At 35.7% G+C, this 23,307-nt stretch overlaps 2 protein-coding genes across 2 annotated transcripts in view; one reads left to right on the top strand and one right to left on the bottom strand.

Annotated features, from left to right (window-relative positions):
- Positions 1–14,953, bottom strand: part of LOC138694634 (monocarboxylate transporter 14) — an 82,808-nt gene extending 67,855 nt beyond the window's left edge. The window contains exon 1 of the mRNA XM_069818554.1: positions 14,689–14,953. The gene's annotated coding sequence lies outside the window, so the exon portion shown is untranslated. The remainder of the gene's footprint in view (positions 1–14,688) is intronic.
- The window catches only part of LOC138694633 (monocarboxylate transporter 9-like), a 326,720-nt gene that overhangs the window by 64,977 nt on the left and 238,436 nt on the right, over positions 1–23,307 (top strand). The window lies entirely within an intron of this gene.

Here is a 23,307-nt window from a genome sequence, read left to right as displayed (position 1 = left end):
AACAACACGAAACAATTTGTAATCGTAATAATATGAAGAAAACAGCTGATAAACACACCGGAAAAAGAGATGGACTATGGGTAATTTGACGGCTATACTAATACACCTTTTTGGTTCCACCGTTTCAAGCTTAGCCTGAACAAACCAAACCTAACCTGTCACTGATCTTCGACCTTAGGAACACTGTTTAGGAAACTATCACTCTAACAGTAAATAACATAGAACAGCGAATTGACTTCTCCTTACTTTTATCTGCTTGTTGATACTTAGTAATAACTGATAACCGAAATTGCTATAATAGTTGCATTTGTTAGTTTTAAATGAGGTCTTTTTATTTCAGACATGGAGAATACTGTTATAAGTCCGAGATTCTATAAACAAATATAGTTCGTAACTTATTGTAGAAGGCTTGCTACAGACCTCAAACAAAGCCACCGTTTGACCTATATATCGAACCATATTAATCTAGTTCACACTTTAGTATCTTAACGATATCCATTTTCACATTATCATTCCAGGTGCATTAAATTAACACAAAATTCTTGTCCATCTTATCTTATCGTAATTGTGTACAGATATTGTTTCCTACCCACTAGCCAAATGCCATGCGTATCTCAATCTGCATGTGTTAATTACGATAGCAATGTCTCGTGGACCGTGAAATAATGAAGGTCGCTATTATATAACTTCCTCCATTCCTTATGGAAATGTTTCTTCTGTAGTTGCAGTATCTCGGTAAAATATCGTTTTCATTGAACAAACATTGTGGAGTATAACTAGAAAACAGTTGAAGGGGCCTAAAATTGTAACTGTCTGGTTTGTTTGTTAGAATGAGCCGTGAGGAACTCCCTGCTTTCCCCTGTTTGTAGCATTATCACAAAGAAAATGAAAACAAGTTATAAAAGAAAGAAAATGCAGCCGAAGTGAAGTCTCCTTGGCTAGCTTGATTAAGATTATGAGACTCCGGCACCGTAGCGTCGTGGTCTAAGCTTCTAAGGCATCATGCCTAGACTCGAGTTACAAAATGAGTGCTGGTTCGAGTCCTTGTGGGTAAGGAAATTTTCTCATGAAATATCGGCTTTTAGGGAGCGACGATAAATTCGGTTCGAAAATCAGTTATAATGACAGGGCGTGGGAGACCATCGTGCTGACAACGCGTTACCTCTGTACTAGTTGGATGTTCGTTCACCTCTGATGATTCGCGCCATGGATTGGATTGTAAGGTTATGGGAAGTGACTGAAGAGAAGTTGGTAACAAGTTTGTAAGAAACCTGAACAGAAAGTTTGAAGAATGTTAATTGTGTTTGATATTTTGGAGAATCTTGTTGTCATTTTAGAGTATGTAAGTTGATAAACTGTACATCTTTAGTAAATGTATATTTTTTTCCATTGGCAAGTAGTACTTGACTGTGCGTCTCCATCTAGGAATGACTCGCCGAAGCTTCACATCTTTTTGTCGCCGTAACGTTGTCTTCTGTGCACCATGGGAGCGAACTACATAGTACCGCATTATCATGATTAATGGAGCAATGGTATGGGGAAACGGGAACACTCCGCAATAACCTACCATCAAGTACCGTCTTTTTCCACCACAAATTCCACTTAAACCCGCAGAGATTCGAACCCGTGTTAGCAACGTGGAAAGCAGACTCTAACCCAGGAATACTCAACTATGCTACAATTGTGACAGACGTCACAAGCCGGAACACGTAAATCATCCCTTCCTTTCAACCCTCGCGTCATTGGATATGGTAGTGGGAGAAAAGATATGTATCGGATCTGTGCCCCCGTAAGATATGCGAACTGAACCTTAATTCCTTTTCAGCCTCGGCAATTTATTTCTCTCCCTGTATTCCTATTTCTCTCTTTTCTACCCCTCTCTCTTTCTTTCCCCCACTACTCACAATTTTGAGCCTTCTTGCGGGACAGTTTATTTGCACTTGCAGTCCAGTGTTGTCAACTCAACATGAATACTGTAGCACGGAGTGGTGAAAGAAATATTATTAAGCAAGTAATAGCATTTTGCATAAGTCAATCAGCGTCATCAGACCTACTTAAATTAAATTATGAATAAGTAATAATTAACCTTACAGTATTATAAGCAATATTCAAGAGATATGACACTGTTTGACGGAAGTTTGGCAAAATCCCTATTCGGCAAGGTTCGTGGCCTGCTATTTGACGTAGTAGGAGAGAAACGGGTGGAATGGGGTGAGTAGAGGCGTTAACTTTTCCAAGAACGACGACAGCGCTGAAGGGGCATAGATCAGATGGCCCGACAATATTCAGTGTGCTTACGAAACGTCACAGATACTCCACTGAAGCCCGAGGATTATGGACGGGGAACAAACTCTTTCCCCATGCTTCCACCTCTCTCTTCTCTAGTTCTGCATCCCTGCTGTAGCCGTTTGGCGCCCCTAGTTGTTTATATCTGCGCTCTTATACATATAGTTTGTATATATTACAAAATGGATACAGAAATATACATAGAAATATAATAAAAATCAAGTAAAATATGCACCAAAAATATGCAAATTATAATTGTAGGCCTAATAGGATAGACATCCTTCGAACACCTTACAGATAAATTCTCTACGACCAAAAATTAATCTTTACGTAAACCTTATTCTTTGTTGTGAAAGCATTGAGATTTTCATCTGTGGAATTTCAACGTTTATCTCTGAAGAAAGTTTTACACTGTGGAAATGTTCGTCATACGTAACGAGATATCTGTACCGTACATTAGAGTAGAGTTGTAAAATTTATATCAGTAGGCTACTACTAAAATTGGCACGACTTTCCTTCAGCTATTAACATAAAAGAAAATGCCGCTTTCTTCATAACTCTGAGCTTTAAGAGGGAAAGTAACAGGGAAAGTGCACTTTCTTTTATAGATAGGAAGATATACATGCAAAATATTTTTCCGTCAAAATTTGAATCTCTCTGGTTGTCTTCAATAGTAGCTGCAATGGCTGTAAACCTCTTCAAAATTGATTTCCTTCGGAAGAGAAGTAAACATCGGACACTCGTATCAGAGATTTACAGGACAAAAATAACCTTGATCCTGAGTAATATGGCTTCAGGCAAAATTTACCAATCATTTATCCCTTATCTCAAACATCAATTATGGAAGTACTTGTAGCAAAATGTGTTCGTGTGTATGATGTAAATTTGAGCGATTTTACTTCGCTCTTCACCTGCAGTTCATCCATGCATAATACGAGTACATCCATACATATATATATATATATGACATTAATGTAAAATCATTGCCGAGAACAGGAGTTTCAAAGAATATAGCCTCGGTGTAGTCTAAAACATGAAAGAAACATGTATTTTACACACAGGGTCATTCCGAACAAATAGTAAATATTTTAGAGTGTGGTAGTAGGCTATGGACTACGCTGAGAAAAAAGTTCATATAACGTGTGTCGAATTTTTTTGCGGGTGTGGAGATATAGCGAAGAGGAAAGACAAATGATTTAATGATGAAATGTATTACATATTTACATGCCATCAATATACTTCATCGATTGAAAGTAATGATTAAAAAATTTCACCACCGGCTTCAATACCCTTTGCCTCTCTAATGACAATCGTAAGTGTTGCTCTTTTGATATCGTTTTGTTCTTCTAAGAGGACAGCACTATTTATAATGTGAGCGACCAATTCGTTCATTTTCTTTACTCTACTTTGTACACTTCGCCTCTCACCCACCCCCACAAATAAAAATTGACAGGAGTAAGATCACTGTAATCACCACGACCGATCTATCATTTTGGAAATGTGAGAATGTGTCACCTGATGGGTAAAATGTATAGGAGATCCGTCATGCTGGAAGAACATGCCTATCATTGTAGTCAAAGTAACTATTTATGTACACCCATTATGAGCAGTGCTGCCTTTATACGACCTCAGAAGAGCGACACATACCTACTATTCCTTTGTACGTAATCAATAATATGTAGTCATTTGTTGTTCCTTTATACCATCTGTAAGGCTTGTTATGCGTAACATTCAAACACTTGTATTTTCACTCATTCATAATTGGACACATGTTTATATAACATTTTTACTCAGAATAGTCCATATCACTAACCTCTAAAATACATTTTACTGTTTCTCGTGATCGCCCTATATAAATCTGGGCTCTGTTATATTTTATCTTAGGTTTTATTTACAGTCGCTTTAACTGAAAGATTATTTCGCGACTGCCGACTACCTCTTTGGAGCAGTGCATAGTTGATGCTGCCTATTGGCTTGTCTCCTTACCCCTATACCATCTAGCGGCCATGTCAGCAGATGTGATCACCATGTAGTCTGCAAGGAGACTGAAATCATGGGAAATATGTTGTATATCAAATTGTGCTTGCAAAAGAGATCTAATTTCCAATTCTTATAAAATGTATTCATTTCTTGTATGGTCTAACAACGTTTATCCAGTTTTACTCAAAATTGTTAAATCTTATTTCCGATTGTCCAAATATCGATACCTTACAGCAAGATTGGAACAGTGAAGGTATACTTTTAACTCTTCTTTTTTTTAATCTGCTTAGGTTTGAAAATGTGATTTAATATGTCCAATGTTTGTTCGTATTTAATTAGTTTGGTTTCGAAATTCTTTTCACCCTTTCATGATAATTGTCATCCTGCTTAGTTAAATCCATTTACTTGTTCTAATTTTGGATTTAACTGTCTAGGATGGAAATTATCATAGGTATATATTTATTATGTATTAAATTTCGTTTCTTATTTTCGACTTCGACCGACTAGCTATAGAATCGATGAACCGCTTCAATTCTGAAAAGAGAAGAGTGATGTTTCACTTACTTTTATTTATTACCAGGTTTACAATGTCCTAGGACATCTTCTTGTCCCCATTTTCAGGATTTTATAATCTTTCTGAATTCTTTTCTACTTTCCCATGCTCCTTATTCCAACCCCTTTCTTTCCATGTCAGTTTTTGTCTTTCCTCATTCTTTTTTCCCTTTGGAATACATTCAAACACCTTCTTTGGCAATCTATTTTCTGTCATCTTCTTCATATGACCAAACCATCTTAATTGTTTTGCTTTCATAGATTCTACAAGCCATCCTTGCACTTTCATTTTTTCTCTTATAACATTATTTCTAATGATGTCCTTCCTTGATATTCTTTAAGATCTCCGCCAGAAGTCCACACCTGTGGAGTAACGGTGAGAACGTCTAGCCGCGAAACCAGGTGGCCCGGGTTCGATTCCCGGTCGGGGCAAGTTACCTGGTTGATGTTTTTTTTTCCGGGGTTTTCCCTTAACCCAATATGAGCAAATGCTGGGTAACTTTCGGTGTTGGACCCCGGACTCATTTCACCGGCATTATCACCTTCATCTCATTCAGACGCTAAATAACCTAAGCTGTTGATAAAGCGTCGTAAAATAATCTACTAAAATAAACAAAATCTCCGCCAGAAATTCATCTCTGTAGAATGTAGTTTTGCTGTTGTCCTTGACTTCAGATGCCATGTTTCTGAGTAGTATAGTATTATGCTTTTAACAATTGCATTCTATATATGTTTGTTTTTGTTACGATATCTTTATCTTTTTCTCTTAGTCATAACATAAATTATCTGAAACACACTCAGCCTGATATAAATAAATATTGAAATTCGTCTCCAAAGGCAGGAGCTTAATTCTCCCTATTCAGTTTTCCTAATCCAAAGGTTATAAAATCAAGCAGTTTTACCTCCATCTTCTCTCCTTGATTCCTCGTAGTGTAAACGTGAGACATCTTTATAGTTTTGTGTGATGAGTTCTCTTTTTTTATACATTTATTATAAACGCACTGACATGTTTCTTTCATATTAAATACATTTCCATTTTATCAATATCGTATCTATACCTTATCACATCCGCTTTGACTGCTTCAGTATTTATTTTTGTGGATGAACTTTCAACTTAACCTTTTTTTTACATGTCATACGATAGGTTATGGGACAACTCTGATTAAATTATGAAGATAAGTTCAACATAAGATATGGATACTTAAATAGGTTCCAAGTTTTTAATCGATTATTTAACGACGCTGTATCAGCTGCGAGGTTCTTTAGCGTCGATGGAACTTAGCGGTAGCGAGATGGTATTTTGGTGAGATGATATTGAGAATTCGCCACGGAATAACCTGGTTTTCGACTTTGCAGTTGGGGAAAACTTTGCTAAATCCCGACATCGCAGACGAGATTCGAATCACGCTTGAGAACACCGTCGGATCAGAAGCAGGCCTGGACATAGAGACCAGGGCCCTAGGTAGTTAACAGAGTCGGGCGCCCTTTTTGGTAATTTAGCAAGAAACAAACTTTGTTTATTTTTTATTTATTTGACGTATTTTGACTTTAAAAAATAGACAGGCAGACTTAGAAATAAAATGGACAAGTACCAACTATACTTTTTTACACATAATTTTACATTTAGAATGACAATGACAAGATTACATTGCCATGCGACGAACTCTATTCTCTGCAAAGAAACGGATGGTCTCACTATAGTCTACAGACGGCTTTATTTCTGGCTATTTACAGCACAGAGGGAAATAAGTCTGTTCTGTTCTGTGGTAGAACTTGAATAATTCTTTACTCTCTTTAGCGCTGAAAACGACTGTTCTACCGAACAGTCTGACCCTGGTGTACACAACAGCACCTGGAGCGTTATTACTACGTTTGGATGTGTCCGAAAAGCTTTTTTCCAGGATGTAGGGAAAGGTTATTAATACTGTGATACGAGTAATATTGTGATAGTTCTTTTTGAGAATTTATTGCAATTTTACTGAGCGAGAGAAGGATCGGTTTTCTGCAGAAATTTGTCCACGAACATTCCCTTAATACGTTGACGCAAAAAACCGATCTTTCTTTCGCTCAGTAAAATTGCAATAAATTCTCAAAAAGAACTGTCACAATATTACTCATATTACATTACCAACCTTTACCCTATTTGTATAGCTCCACTCACGTTAACCTCTGGTAGTATTTACATTATTTAAAAACGTTGTTCCCTAGTCGAACGTTTTAAAATACAGGTCCATGATATTCTAGAACATTCCTGAATTTTCCATAGTCTTCCACAGTGTTCTAGAATATTCGACTCTTTTCCAGAATTTTTCAGAACTTTCTATACGTATTCAATATTGAAATATCTAGTTCTAGATACAACCTACGAGAATTTCCTTGACATTATTTTCCGTGTCCTGTGTCCTTAACGTGTACCATTTCGTGAAAGTTTTAGTGTGCCAACAAATACTATTATTATTATTATTATTATTATTATTATTATTATTATTATTATTATTATTATTTGCCCTGGCCGGAACCCCCTCTGAAGTTGGGGGCCTAGGCAGCTGCCTAGTTTGTCTAGGCAGAAGTTCGCTGCTGATCAGAACAATTTTTTACCCTTGAGTTGCGAGTCGTAAAAATACGAGGGAAATGAAATTGCGAATTCTCTAGGAAACAATGACGCAGATCAGCGATTTATTGGTTCTGATACTGTTCTGCCCCTTTCTGCAAGGGTAGTAAGCAATTTATTATCAACAAGGAAATGCTTAAGAAATAATTCGTTCTATGAAAGAATACGAAGGGTCGAAGACAAGCCAAAAAGCTCTTTTGAAAACGTATCCTTAATAGGAAAAGGAACTTTTCAAAACTCTCCAACATATTAAAGTAGGCTACTCTTGGTCTATTAACAGGGTATTGTCTCTTAAAGGGACATATTCACCTTTTAACACATTTTCAGGAGCTGTCGGCATGCAGAGAGCACATCGTTCCACATTTTATGTGGCTGTGAATATTTCTCTGTTTTAAGATTCCAACGTCTCGGTTGTCGTTTCTTGAAACAGAGCGAGTTCTCTCAAATGGTACTCAGGAGCATCATTGCTTTTATCTCAGCCACTGCACTGGCTTGATAAAAAAAAAGACTAGGATATGGGATGTACAGTAGACCAAGATCACGGTTCATGGTCCGTTTCATCGGGTTGGGGACAACTCGCCACAGAAAATTGGCCACAGAGGCAACTCGCCACATAATTGAAATTCGTATCAAAGACAATTCGCCACATAATTAAAATTCGTATCAAAGATAATTAGCCGCACATTAAATGTCAAGGAAATACTCAAATTCGCAACAATTTATAATATGTTTCTATGATAACACAAGACAAATTCAGAAGCTGTAAACTAATTCAGAACTATGGCGGAAGAAATTCGCTTCACAAAATCAGAAAGAGTCTCTGACAAATTAATATAGCTTGGCTACATGTACACGAGACTTAGAGAAAATAAGAATGGAGTTGTTTGGCGCTGTGACATGCGTGGAGGGTGTAATGCAACAGTCACGTTATCAGAATGTGGAAGCAGTGTCGTCAAAGAACCGTCTGAACACAAGAATTATTCTGCAAATTGGGGAACGATTAAGGCAAAGGAATGTGTAGAGAACATGAAGCCAAGGGCGGGGACTTCCCGAGAACCAACGTCTGTCATTATTCAAAATGAATTACAGAGTATTGCAAGCGAAGCCAATGTGAATCTACCGAAGAAACCATCTATTAAAAAAACTGTGCGCCGTGCCAGGAGGCTGCACCTACCACCTGAACCAAGGAATATTGACGAACTGAACGTTATAGCCGACAGATACATAGAGAGATTGGAAGGTGGTCATTCTCCTACCAAATGCAGCGGAAGTACATCGACATGGAGAGACGAATATCACGTATAGTTGAAGAATACCCGCGGTACAAGGAGAAGGCACCGTCATACGGTACTTGAGAGCTGTAGACCACAACCTAGAAGGACATTTTTGAAACCAAATTTACATGTACATAGCAATTCACATACTTAGTGGAATTTACAATTATTAATCTCTGTATCCATTCGCACAATATAGAGCTTCTGGAAGTCATAGATTTATCTTTGTATCTAAGTGTGGCAAATTGTCTATCTGTGGCATATTGTCTATTTGTGGCGAATTGTCCCTGTTACCAATTTTCTGTGGCCAATTGTCCCAGTTCCCAAATTTCTGTTGCCAATTATCCGGAACCGCGTTTTACCACTCTTTCTTTACTAATACAAACACAGAATACCCCAGAGTTACGTCGATAACCAGTTTCGAGCTTAATTATCTTTGTGTCAGGAAAAGAGAGAGCGTAGACTATATTGGAAAAATAAAATGTAGAGATTTGCGTGATCTCACATGGGTGTCGGATTTATGAAATATGTGCGCTCCGAGCTCATTGACCAGTTGTCCCACTCCGGGATATGCCGTCCCATTGAAAAACTTGTAAAATTTTGGAAAGAAAATACCGAAAACAGGTAATAGTATGTCATAAACTCCTATAGGGGAGATAGCTTAGCAATACCTATTAATAAATGAAACATTATTTCCTTAGTCGTAGGAGTCTTAGTCTTCTATGACCAGTGCCATGTCTCACTAAGGGACCTTCATGAAAATTTGTGCACGTGTGAATACTGTAAAATAAAAATAACCTACAAAATATGTAGCTGCCAACACAAACGGTACGACGTAAAACAATGTCAGAAATACAGCGTAAAATGTAGCCTATCGTTCTAATGGCACATAAATTGCTTTTCTACTTGTCTTTAACGAAGACAAGCGAAATGAGTCAGACCTTTACATTACTGGTATATGACAACTTAAAAGTAATAATTTAACAAAATGATTGCCTGCTATGAGTTTTATTGTACCTACTATGTTGAAACATGTGCAAGAAATTTCCTATTTCTTCTAACAACAATAATTTAATGCGATAACTAGTTTGAAGACAAAAACACTTGGCCTACATGGCTATTACATGTGTCAAGCTCGTGTGTTACAATACCCTGACACAAAAAGCTAGTCAAATACAGATTCTAAGCAATTTTTAGAAGATTGTTTTACCTTAGAGTTTGTATTAACAATTATTACTGTACTTTTTTGTTTTGTGGGTATTTAGCCTTTCTTTTACAGTACCTACCCGTGTTCGATTCTTAAAGAGGTTTTCGACTTTGTAATTTTACAGGGTTACCTCTTCTGTCATATTTTGGTTGTGATTGTGAGATTTTTTTATCTTAAAGTTTAAGTTGAATTTTCGAAGCACTGATTTAAAATGTTATATGTGGTCTCACACTTCGAGATCGTTCTAGGCGATCTTCCAGTTACCACACAGGCAATTAGATCAGAGTTTCGCTGGTTAAAATCCCGGCCGAGGGCTATGAATTTTTTAAAAGCGACAAAACCCTTAGCGAGGATTACTCCGGGAGAGAAGTAAAGTTGTGGGTCCCATGTCATAAATTTACGGCATGTGAAATAATCCGGTACTTTTGCAGAAGAACTACACCAAAGGACGTACATTTCCCTTACCCGCTCCTTGTTACCAAAATAACATGCGAGAAGTCTAGGACGAATTATAGGGAAAACGTAACGTTTCCACAGTAATTTGTATTGGACCTCAACTCTAGCTTGTTATCTCGTGTGTTTGTAATTAGTAGGGGTGGATGTGCTTTCTTTAGTGTGTAGAATTACCAAGAATTATGTCTCTCATGGAGGGCTCAAGCAAAATTTGTTGGTCATTTCTTGCCCGCGTTGAATTCTGAGGCCAAATAACCTCTGAGGTCGAAAGAGTCATTTAATAATAATAATAATAATAATAATAATAATAATAATAATAATAATAATAATAATAATAATCTCTTTGGGGCGCGCGGTAACGTCGCGGTTAAGGCGTAACGCTGCAAGACGGAAGGTCGCGGGTTGGATTCCCGATGTGGTCTTGGATATTTCCATTGATTTAATCCTCCCAGTCGCACTATGGCCCTGGGACTTACTAAGCCTCTAACAGAAATCAGTACCAGAGACATTTCCTTGTGGGTATAGGAGGCGGGCTTATAGGACTAACATCAAATACTGTATTGGCTAACATCCCAAATGCCATTGTCTGTAAAGCTGGGAGCCTTAAGCTCTCGCCATCCTCTGGGCCGCTTTGCTTGTCGTGAGGTTCACTTTACCTTTAAAATCTTAAAACAGTGGAAATGCGTAAGAATTTTTGAAATTTACTGAGAGTAGTTAAAGCGTATTAAACTCATATGAATTTTTAACGTTAACGGACTTTCTATTAGATTACAAGTTGAGATAAAGACTCGTAATCACATCTGTGGATTATGTAACACGGTATGTTTGTCACTTCTTATATGAACATAACCTCAACTTTTATATTTTTGAGGAAAAATACAAAAGGGTTTATGCTTCAAATCCAAGTGATAACCCCGCGTACTCCAGTGGTACGCGGGGTTGTCTCAAGGGGTACGCATCTCACGTATGTAAAAATGCTGACATATTTATTTTATTATACTTGTTTATAATTATTGCATTATATTATAGTTTCGTTTGCAATATCAACTCTTGTTTTTCTTGCTTGAATACCATTCCAGGTTTAATTTGTAATTCAGTAAATACAAAAAATATTCTTTGTTCTTAACTTCTATGATAAATTGTCTAGCTTTCATTAATCAGGTAATCTTTTCGTACTTTGATTTTTATTGTAATTATACCAGGTTAAATAAATAATAATACTAATCTTATGTAAATCTTTACTACTGTGATTGTAACAATAACTACTGAATGATGATGATGATGATGATGATGATGATGATGATGATGATGATGATGATGATGATGATGATAATAGTAAATATTTTCAATACAACAATCATAGCCTTTTGTTATATAATTGGAATGCAGTTTGGGAGTACAGTTAAATAAATAAATACTAAATACTAATACTATATTTTGGGGTTACGCTAGCGAAAAAGATTGAATACCACTGTTGTAGGCTATAGAATCATATTCCGTTTTATCCTTAAATCTTAATATGCACTTGGAAGCAAAGTTTAGAAAAAATATATTGAAACTATTTATAAAATTTTGTGACATATTTTTGCGAAACCTGCCAATCATGCAAGAAGCTTATTTTCATATCTGAAATTGGAAGATGAATAGTACTTTAGAAATGACTCCAGCTTAATATTATTAGGGCAAAACGTCACATGTAGTGTTGAGATTCTTCTCTGAATTAGTAGAGATTCTTATTCTTTTAAAAGTCTGATAGACTATGTATTAAAGATATTGAACCAATCCAAAACTCTCAAATCGTCTCGGAAATGTGTAAAAATTTGTGTATGCTTTGAAAAAATATGCATCACCCTCTTTTAGTTTTTGAAGGGTCTTGACAGAACCAGACTTGCAATTAATTTGCAGCCTGTTTCTCACTCGAGTGCAAAAACAAACACCTGTTTTAATAGCGAAATAGTTCATATAGCATATTATTGCGAAACTGAAGCGAAACATAGTATCGCAAGTAAGAGTATATTGAAACTATGAACAGAAGTGATATAATATTTCTATGTAGCCTATTATTTCCAAATGCATATGTATAATATTAGGCAATGGAAACATCGAATTTTAGATCTCTGTGGTATAAATTTATAGCTTGGTTTATGTTGTGATTTGTTTCGAATAAAGTTCTATTCCTTCCTTTATTAATTTATTTCCTGTGATCGTAATTATATCCATTCTGGCGCATCCCTTAACGGCTCTAAGTAAAAAAAAAATATATATTAATATACTTCTAGTATGCTACAATTATTGCTCAATTATTTTTCCTTACACGAAATGTCGATCAATTTTTTTCATTTGATTTTTAAAAATGTGAAAAGTAGAAGCAAGACTATATTTGTAGTGTTTTCATTTTTACTAACTCTGGCGACAGTCATATTATATAACCGATTTTCTTGTTGAAAATTTTCCAAGCGATAACCTGTTTCTCCTTTTCCGGTACATTGAACTATCTATTGTATATTATTCACAATGGAACTAAATGCATTTTCTTTGTGGGGAACTGCATTTCAATGGCAAATATTCCTATCACATATTGTTTTAATATAGAGAGTTTTACCCTAATTTATTTATTTATTTAACTAGCTAACTAGTGAGTACAAATTAAATTTATAAAACAAAAATGTTTCTAGCCACTACCGTAAGAGCCAGGCTCGTGTACGGTGTGGTCTTAGTCAATAATATAACATAAAATTTACAAGGACAATTTACTAAATACAGTAAGTAACTTAATTCAAGCCAATAAATAACACGCAAGAGAAAAAAAAAAAAAGAGAAAAAGAGAGAAAAATACACATTTATATAAATTGACAATCAGACAGAAGCCAGTGATATTCAATAAAAACATGAGTATAGTCGACAAATAAAAGGTAAAAATACATACATCTGGTAATATTATATATCATGAATAATTTTATAAATTTATTTTTTAAAATCTTCAATTTTAAAATATTTCAAATTTGGAAAATGGTTTGTAATTTTATTATAAACTCTTGGGCCGAAACAAGCACCATGTTTAAGAGCTGCACTTGTGTGACATTTAGGCTCAATTAATGGGAAATCAGATTTTTGTCTTCGAGTACGATATTCATGTCGATTAGATTTATGTTTTATTTGATTTCTGTGGTAGTAAGTTAGTAAACTATATTTATAAATTTCTTCAATAGTTAGTACATTAAAATTTGTATAAATTAAATTTGTTGGGTAATCCATATTTTTGGTCAGTCAAATTTTTATTAATCTTCTGTGTAATAAAATTAATGGATTAAGTACAGATGATGCTACTCCACATTAATTTATTATACCGTATTGTATTATAAGGTGGATGATGCAAATTAAAAAAACATGCAATTACTTTTTAAGTAGTTATTTATTTTCCATAAAATTTATGTACAGCAGTGGCAAAAAAAAAAAACCCGGACCGACCCTTGTAGTTGATACAAAAGAATCCTGTGCTGTGTATTGTGTCAAACTGTGGTAATTTCAATATGAATAGTGAAGCCAGATGTATGTACTGCTATTTAATGTAAAAATACGCAGTTATCTTTGCCGAATAGAGGTAGAAATGTAATATTGATGCGAGATGAAAATAAAACTCTCAAAGTTTTTTCGTCTGTAAGTTTGAGGCACTGAAGGAAACAGAAGATGGTAAGAATCGAACAAATGCAATAAATTTCACTGTTACAATTAATTATACAAGATGGATGTGTTTTGTGACTAGCAAAATTTGAATCAGTGACCCTGAAATCAGCTACAAGGGTCGATCCGGTTTTTCTTGCCACTACTGTACGATGCGATGGATGATGCAACACATACCGGTACCAGAACAAAATTTCAAAGTACTTGTAGCAATTTCTATAAACTTAGTGTACTCAGTAGCATATTTTTTTGGATTGATGATAAAAGTTAAGGAGTAGACTATAAAAGTTAAATAAGTCCGGTACTTTGAAATTAGCAACCCCCTCCTCTCTATTTTATCTGCTGTCAACCATGGTATAGGCCTGTGCAACTTTTAATCTTCAGGAAGATAAGATCAGTCATGGAATCTCTCCTTCGACAACTTTTATTATTTATGAACAATACCCGATACCTATGTTTATGTTGTCTTAGTTCGAAATCCCGTGTTATGCTGACTGCAGACGCAACATCAATCTAATCCTATAGGCCTACTGCATGCAGATTAAATTAAATCTGAAATCTTTAAATTAAAAAGAAGAAAAAGATAGGCGCAATAATGAACACAGTCACAAGAAATAAATGATACATTATTAAATGAAAATTACCTCAGATTTTTCTGTCACTTAGGTCTTGATCCGTACTTGAAATATTTAAAGCTGTAACTTCTCAACGGTATCATACGTCACACATAAAACAATTAATCTAGTGATATAATTATGAAATCTGACTTTGCACTTAACATCACACGTTTCCTCTGTGAACAGACACTGTTCCTATCCTAACCCACGGAAGACGTCTCTCAGTTTCCAACACAACAAAAACAAAACACTTCTACTCCGCGTCCCAACCAGTCGGTAACTGCCGGCCAACACGTGCTGCCTCGTATTTTCAATGGCCGGTAGGGGAAATGAAATGACATGTGAAGGAAAGGGAGAGATAGAGGAACGAAGGGGCATCGTGAGATAATTGCATCGATTGTGGAAGGTCTTGCAGAAGCCTGGTCACAAAGCAATGCTCACCTCTAAAATAGTGCAGACGCTTGCTTTGTTCGAGAAAAGTATAAAGGATATTGTAGAAGGTTACGTGTGAGGTGGTGTCTCGTTTGCTGCTGCATGTCTTGCAGGTTTACGACGTCACAGAGCAATGAATACAACGCCTGTACCTTATACGGGATACCTCTACTTCAGATCTCACCAACGAGATCAAAGGCTTTGACGTAAATTTTAAATGGTTTCCGTAATCATTTCAAAGTCTTCTTATTCATATCAGGATCCGGAACAATGACATTTCCAGGTTCTATAATTAGCACTTTTGTCTGATCACGCCGGTTTTCTTTTTTATTTCGTCTCACTAAAGTGGCTCTATGCCAGAGAATATGTTCCGGTGGAACGCTGGCAAAGCACATGTCTACGGAGCGGATAATAAGATGTTCTAGGGCTCGGATTTTGAAGACCTAAACGTTAGTATTGCAACGTAGTATAGTTCAAGCTAAGAAAACATTCCCTCTATCTCACGTAGAATCCTCGTTATCATTAGGTACTGTACTTTGTTAAGCCTGGTGAACATTGACTCAGAAATTTATTCACAGTTTTTCGACAATAAACGTAAACAAAAGGAAGATTACAGTACCCTCCCCACAGGTAACAAAATCTGTGGCGTGGTTTAAACAAGAAACAATTTTTTTCATTTGAAATACCATATGTTGAGCAAAGACTCTTTGAATTCCAAAGAAGTGCAAACTAGACGCTTACCTTACATATTCTAACACACAACTAATTATATGTACTCACTGTCATTTTTAACTTTTAGGTCCTCAAAGTCCGAACCCTAGTAATGAAGAATTGAATGCCCCCAGAATAATGGTATGTGGTACATTGTTTCCCTATGTATGTATTTAGACCCTTATTCCGGGGGAGTATTCAATTAATGGAATAATTTCAGGAAAAACGTCTCACGAGGGAACTATTCCATCACAGTGCTTATCCACTACAAATTTCACTTCAATGAGTAAGGATTTGAATCCGTCTCTTCTGCAAGAGATGTCGACTTTTTTTTCCGTCAGGATAGGTGGTTACAGTTTCCCTTAGCCTACAGTTCATAATTATAATCATCATTATCATAATCATCATCGTCTAGCCTAAGTTCAGCCAGTAACGTGAGATCATCTTAGCAAAGGGAAAGGAAATTCTACCTCCGTCAAAATATTGTGAAATTTGTGAATACAACGGCTATAATGCCGGTTTTCAAAGTGTTTTGCTTTTACTGTCATTGTCTTTCAACCATTGATTCATTATCGTCGTTTCATAATTTCATTATCTCTGAAGAATCAGAGTAGTTGAAAAGAGTAAGTCTAGTACAAAAATTACCACTATTAAATGTATGACCATTTCCTCCAATCTAGGAGAGATCCCTCAGTAGGGTAAGAAGAAAGACTGTTACTTTACTATTCCCGTCTGTTAAGGATATTGTAGGATGTTGAGTTATTCCTAGTTCTGTAAATACCATCTTCTGTGTGATCATTCCGACTTCCTTTAGGTTATCATCGTCTTCTTCCTTGTCTGTCATCATCGCCCATGTCGTTGCATTTTCAGTCTTTGTCATAGTCGTTGCTATTGTACTCGTATAATCTTTGTAACATCGTTGCTATTGTAATTTTTGCCATCGTCGTTGCTGTTATGATTTTTGTCATTGTCGTCGCTATTATAATCATTGTCGTTGTCGTTGCTACTATAATAATTATCGTTGTTATTGTAATCTTCGTCGCTATTGTAACCTTTGTCGTTGCTATTGTGATCTTTGTTATCGTCGCTATTGTAACCTTTGTCATCGTCGTCGCTATTGTAATCTTTGTCATTGCCGTTGTTATTACAATTTTCTCATCGCCGAATCGTCGCTATTGTAATCTTTGTCATTGTCGTCGATTTGTAATTTTTGTCATCATCGTCGCTACTGTGATCTTTGTTATCGTTGCTATTGTAATCATTGTCATTGTCATTAAGTATAAGCATTGTCATTATGGTCACTATTATAATTATTGTCATTGTCGCCGCTATTATAATCATTGTCATTGTCATTGTCATTAAGTATAAGCATTGTCATTATCGTCACTATTACAAGTATTGTCATTGTCGCCGCTATTATAATCGTTGTCATTGTCATTAAGTATAAGCATTGTCATTATCGTCACTATTATAATTATTGTCATTGTCGCCGCTATTATAATCATTGTCGTTGTCATTAAGTATAAGCATTGTCATTATTGTCACTATTATAATTATTATTATTGTCACTATTATAATTATTGTCATTGTCGCCGCTATTGTAATCATTGTCGTTGTCATTAAGTATAAGCATTGTCATTATCGTCACTATTATAATTATTGTCATTGTCGCCGCTATTATAATCATTGTCGTTGTCATTAAGTATAAGCATTGTCATTATTGTCACTATTATAATTATTGTCATTGTCGCCGCTATTGTAATCATTGTCGTTGTCATTAAGTATAAGCATTGTCATTATCGTCACTATTATAATTATTGTCATTGTCGCCGCTATTATAATCGTTGTCATTGTCATTAAGTATAAGCATTGTCGTTATCGTCACTATTATAGTTAATGTCATTGTCGCCGTTATTATAATCATTTTCGTTGTCGTCGCTATTGTAATCTTTGTCATTGTAATCGCTATTTTGATCTTTATCATCGTCGTTGCTATTGTAATCTTTCTAATCTTCGTCATTGTAATCCTTGTCGTCTTTTTCATTGTAATTTTTGTCGGCTTCGTCATTGTAATTTTTGTCAGCTTCGTCATGTATTCTTTGTCATATTCGTCATTGTGATCTTCGTATCGTCATAATTTTTGTTATTATAATCTCTGCCCTTATCGTCACTATTGTAATCTTTGTCATCGTCGTCGCTATTGTAATCATTGTTATCGTCATCGCTATTGTAATGTTTTGTCATCTTCGTTGGCATTATAATCTTGTCATGGTCGTCGCTATTGTAATCGTTGTCATCGTCATCGCTATTGTAATGTGTTGTCATCTTCGTTGATATTATAATCTTTGTCATCGTCGTCGCTATTGTAATCATTGTTATCGTCGTCGCTATTGTAATCATTGTTATCGTCGTCGCTATTGTAGTGTTTTGTCATCTTCGTTGATATTATTATCTTTGTCGTCGTCTCTATTGTAACAATTATTGTCATCGTCATCTCTGTTGTAACTGTCATCGTTGTCGCTATTGTAATCGTTATTATCGTCGTCGTTACTATAATCTTTGTCAAATGATACCTGTTGTAATCTTTCTCATTGTAATCCTTTAACAATCATGGCTGGTATCTGTCATCACCATAGTTATTATAATCTTCGTCGTCATTGTCACTTATCGCTTTATCGTCGTTGTCATTTTGTAATCGTCACTGGCGTCCTTCTAATTACTTTGTCATCATCATCATCGTCATCATCATCATCATCATTATCATCGGCGTCGGCATCGTTGTCATCACTGTCATCGGCGTCGTTATTGCGGCTGTGTCATCGCCGTCGTTGTCATCTCCGTCATCGTTGTCGTTGCTTTGTTACTATAGTCGCTTTGCCACCATCATAAACGTCCTTTTCATCGTCATCTCGTCGGCTTTATCATCATCGTCATAACTGTGGGTTTTGTTCTCATGTAGATAAGATCCCAAGTAGTGAAATTTTTCTTACTATCTTTATTTAACATTGTTCCGTTATCGCTGTAATGTCATCTTGTCTTTGAATGACATCTGTTCTTGAAAAGACGCTCTGAATTGTCATCAGCTTTTGTTCACATGACGTAATAATGTAAATACAAGCTATAGGAAACTATGCACTGATACCAATTTTAGTTGGCAGTCGTGATGAAATTATTGGTCTGGGGCCAAGCAATATTACATCATCTGAAAAAAGAGGAAGTTCATTCTTACTGGAGACGCTACCTGGCTAGTGAGGCCCACCTACGCCTGAGAAATGAAAGTAAAGAAGATAGACCGGTTTTTTTAGATAACATCTCGGCCTTTCCGAATAGGGTGGGTTGGGGTAATTTGGGTATAAAACAACCGTTTCTAAGTTTAGAGACCCATCGCCTGTTACATGATACAATTTTCCAGTCAGTTTTTCTTATATGTTAGCACTGTGGCCTTCTAGAATGATTCTATTGCATTTTCAAGTTTGTTGGCCTTTTCTTATCATAATAATAACAACCCTAAGTTTAATTATACTCAATTTACCTCATGCATGGGGAAATTTGAATATAATGTGTATTATTGAAGTAAAGTCAAATTATCCCTACCATAGGTTAGTGTATGTATCCTAGAACAGAATGTAGAGGTTAGGTAGGCTTTTAAAAATCGTAATTATATCTGTCTTTCAACAATCCATAATTTGTGTACGTGGCATGATCTGGAACGAAAACTAGGTTAGTTACCATTTACCATACAATTAACCCCACCCCACGTTTGTAAATTGTAATTTACTACCAAAACTATTAATGATGTATCACTACATTTCTCCTCTGATTGAGGTTCTGGCTAATATGTAGGCCTACATCTATTATCAGGCAGTACATCTCACTTGACGATACGTGTCGGAGGAAGAACAGTAATTGTTTGTATGCACCTGAAGTCTGACTAGTGTAATATGTAGCTAGTCGGCGATGTATACAATGGAGGGAGAAGGGAACTGGCCACCCTATCCCATTATCTTCTGCCCTAGTTGCCTCATAAGTGATGCCTTGTTGATATCACTTGTGAAGTTCAGATCTGTCTTCGGACAGTTGACTAAACAACAACACTACATTTATTAAAAACATGTTCCAAACATGTGTACTGTACACATGCATGAATTTGGTTACTGGATCATAGCTGGTTACCCAACAATATTGCTTTGAATGTGCTGTCATTTCATAGACTCGCATATCAATACAGTTTTTTTTTTACCAGGCAGTATCAGTGTGATGAATACTAACTTTTAACAGTGCATGATAGGCAATATATATTAAATTGGCATGTGTTTGAAGATTTGATAAAATTTATTCAATAAATTGTAACATACCCAAATTACCCTACATTTGTAAATTGTAATTTACTAACAAACTATTAAAGATATATTACTAAATTTATTAAATACATTTTCTAAACATATCTAAAATACACATACATGAATTTGGTTACTGTATCTCAGCTGGTTTCCCAACAACATTGCTTTGAATGTGATGGGTCATTTCATAGACTGGTAAACAAGAAACAGTTTTTTTTTTTACCAGGCAGTACATATCAATGTAATCAACACAAATTTTAAACACTCCATGATAGGCTATTGTGAAATAAATAATACATTTTATATTAAATTGGTATATGTTTGAAGATTAGGTAAAGTTTTATTCAATAAATTGTAACTTATATCCAGATTATCCAACTATACCCAAATTACCTCCATCTATCCTACCTGCTTTACTATAACACAGTATCATAATTCTTTCTAGAGAAATTTGACAATGTGTGTTACTTAGCTCTCTTTGTATAGATTGCTTACATCCGCATGATTGTTTTTACTTCATCTTTAGATGAATCATATAAAGAGAATATTGTGGGTCAGGTGAATAGTGATTCAATTTCTCTTCATCATTGCCATTGGAAATGTCATTTTTAAGACGTCTGTTAAACAGTTGAATGACCCTTCTTCATGTTAATAAAATTAATCAGAGAAGTGTTAGTGTAATAAATTTAATTACAATACCATGAAATGGAGATTCGCTTGTAATCAACCCAAGAAGTGTTAGTGTAATAAATTTAATTACAATATCATGAAATGGAGATTCGCTTGCAATCAACCCAAAAAGTGTTAGTGTAATAAATTTAATTATAATACCATGAAATGGAGATTCGCTTGCAATCAACAACTATAGTATAGGTCCTTTTTAAGAAATAATTTTGACTCAAGCAGTAAGGAAAATACGTCTCCAAAAATGACTTATCGAAAACATGCAGAAGCGTTGACGGAATGACCGGAGTAGTACAGAGTTTTTCCTAATGCACCAAGGCAGAGTGTGCTCTTTGTATAAAGACAATTGAGTTAATATAAATGTCAACATACATGTCGAACTGGGAGTCGGGCCACAAAGGGAAAAACACTGGAGAAGAGGGATTCGATCCGGTGCTGTGGATTGAACTTCGGCGTAGCTCAATGGTTAAGAGTGCTTGGTACGTAGAACCAAGGACCCGGTTTCGGTCCCCGGCGTCGGAGCGAATTTTTCTCCTCTAATATCAATTGTTACCGTAACAGATGTATTCTGTAAGACCAAAAAAAAAATTATCTTTACGTAGATTTTTCAAGCAACAGTGCGTATTACTAAACAGATTACTTTGCATATACTGTGGAATCCCGGCCACCAAGTCACTCAACTGAGTGCGCTCCTTGTATAATGGCAGTTGACTTAATATGTCAACACACATGTCGAACTTGGAGTCAGTCACAAAGGAAAAAAACAATGGAGAAGAGGGATTCGATCCGGTGCTGTGGATTGAATTTCGGCGTAGCTCAATGGTTAGAGCGTTTGGTACGTAAAACCAAGAACCCGGGTTCGATTCTCGGCGCCGGAGCGAATTTTTCTCTTCTAATATCAATTGTTACAATAACAGATGTATTCTGTAGGACAAAAAATAATCTTTATATAATTAATCTAATTAGCTTCTTGGTAATACCAAATTCAATAAGAATATTATATAAAATTTCTTTCTTAACCGAGTCATATGAAGGCAACTATAATAGACACAATAAATGCTAGGCTATGTGTAAGAACTCATTAACACTTTACCGTTTAATACTGTATTACGTTCATCTGGAAAACTTAATGCAATCTGTATTTACAGCAACAACAATTTGCAGTACTAGTTAAAAAATGTCGTCACACGTTGGAGAACTTCGCACGAAGGACAATGAGACTTTTCGTGCTACCCTTTTGTTCTACCAGAACTCAGCCTGGTTGAAAGGCATTGCGTAACTTAAAATGAAACTAAATTTACCACTTAAGATTTTAGGACTAGAGTAATTCAAACGTTTGCATATTTCATCAGTTTCGCGCCTAGTAATATGTAAATTAATTTATATCTGTTACTTGTAGTAGGGCTACATTTGTCTCTACTAACTAAAGTGTTTTATATTATCTTTGAACGATTGTCATTTTTATCGTTGGTAAATAATCGCACACGATGTCCTATAAAATAAATTGAATGTGTACCATGTCTTACGACTTGAAAATTACATTGTTTAATACGTTCTGTATTGAGGTGTTTTAAGCATTTCAAGAAAACTTGACCTTAGGCTATTACTCACCAGTTATCGTTACGTGATAGGTGTGCTGTATATATTGCGCCTTGATGATAAAACTTGCGCAAATTGCGTCATTTTCATTAAGATCTAAATACGTTTCAAATATTTGGGTTTTCGTTCCTGTCTAACCAATATCTTATGAATTAATATCGGAGTAGAGCTGCTGCCAGGAAGTCAAAAGGAGAATAGCAATGGCCAAGGAAGCTTTTAATAGGAAAAGAAATATTTTCTACGGACTTAAAGAAAAAGAACTAAGGAAGAGAGTAGCGAAGTGCTTTGTATGGAGTGTAGCATTGTATGAGGCAGAAACATGGATATTACGACAAAATGAAGAGAAGCGAATAGAAGCATTTGAAATGTGGATATGGACAAGAATGGAACGTGTAACGTGGACAGACAGAATAAGAAATGAAGTTTTGTTGGAAAGAGTGGCTGAAGAAAGAATGATGCTGAAACTGATTAGGAAGAAGAAAAGGAATTGGCTGGATCACTAGCTGAGAAGAAACTGCCTACTGAAGGATGCACTGGAAGGAATGGTGAACGAAAGAAGAGTTCGGGGCAGATGAAGATTATCTGTTGATAGACGACATTAACATATGGATTATAATATGAGGAGACAAAGAGGAAGGCAGAAAATAGGAAAGATTGGAGAAAACTTAGATTGCGGTGAAAGGCCTGCCCTCGGGACAGAACACTGAATGAATAAATCGATATTTTTAATCTATTCCACTAGCAATTCAAAAAGACCACTGATAGAGCTATTACTCGTGAAACGATATGTCTATATAATGATGGATAAGAGAAGGGAAGTAGAATAGTAGTGGATAAAGTAAAAGGATGGTCAAGTGAAAGTGAAGGGACTTGAAAGACA

Source organism: Periplaneta americana, chromosome 2 (assembly GCF_040183065.1).
Source record: "Periplaneta americana isolate PAMFEO1 chromosome 2, P.americana_PAMFEO1_priV1, whole genome shotgun sequence".
In the NCBI taxonomy this organism is placed as follows: Eukaryota; Metazoa; Arthropoda; class Insecta; order Blattodea; family Blattidae; genus Periplaneta; species Periplaneta americana.
This window is presented reverse-complemented; position numbering and strand designations above follow the sequence as displayed.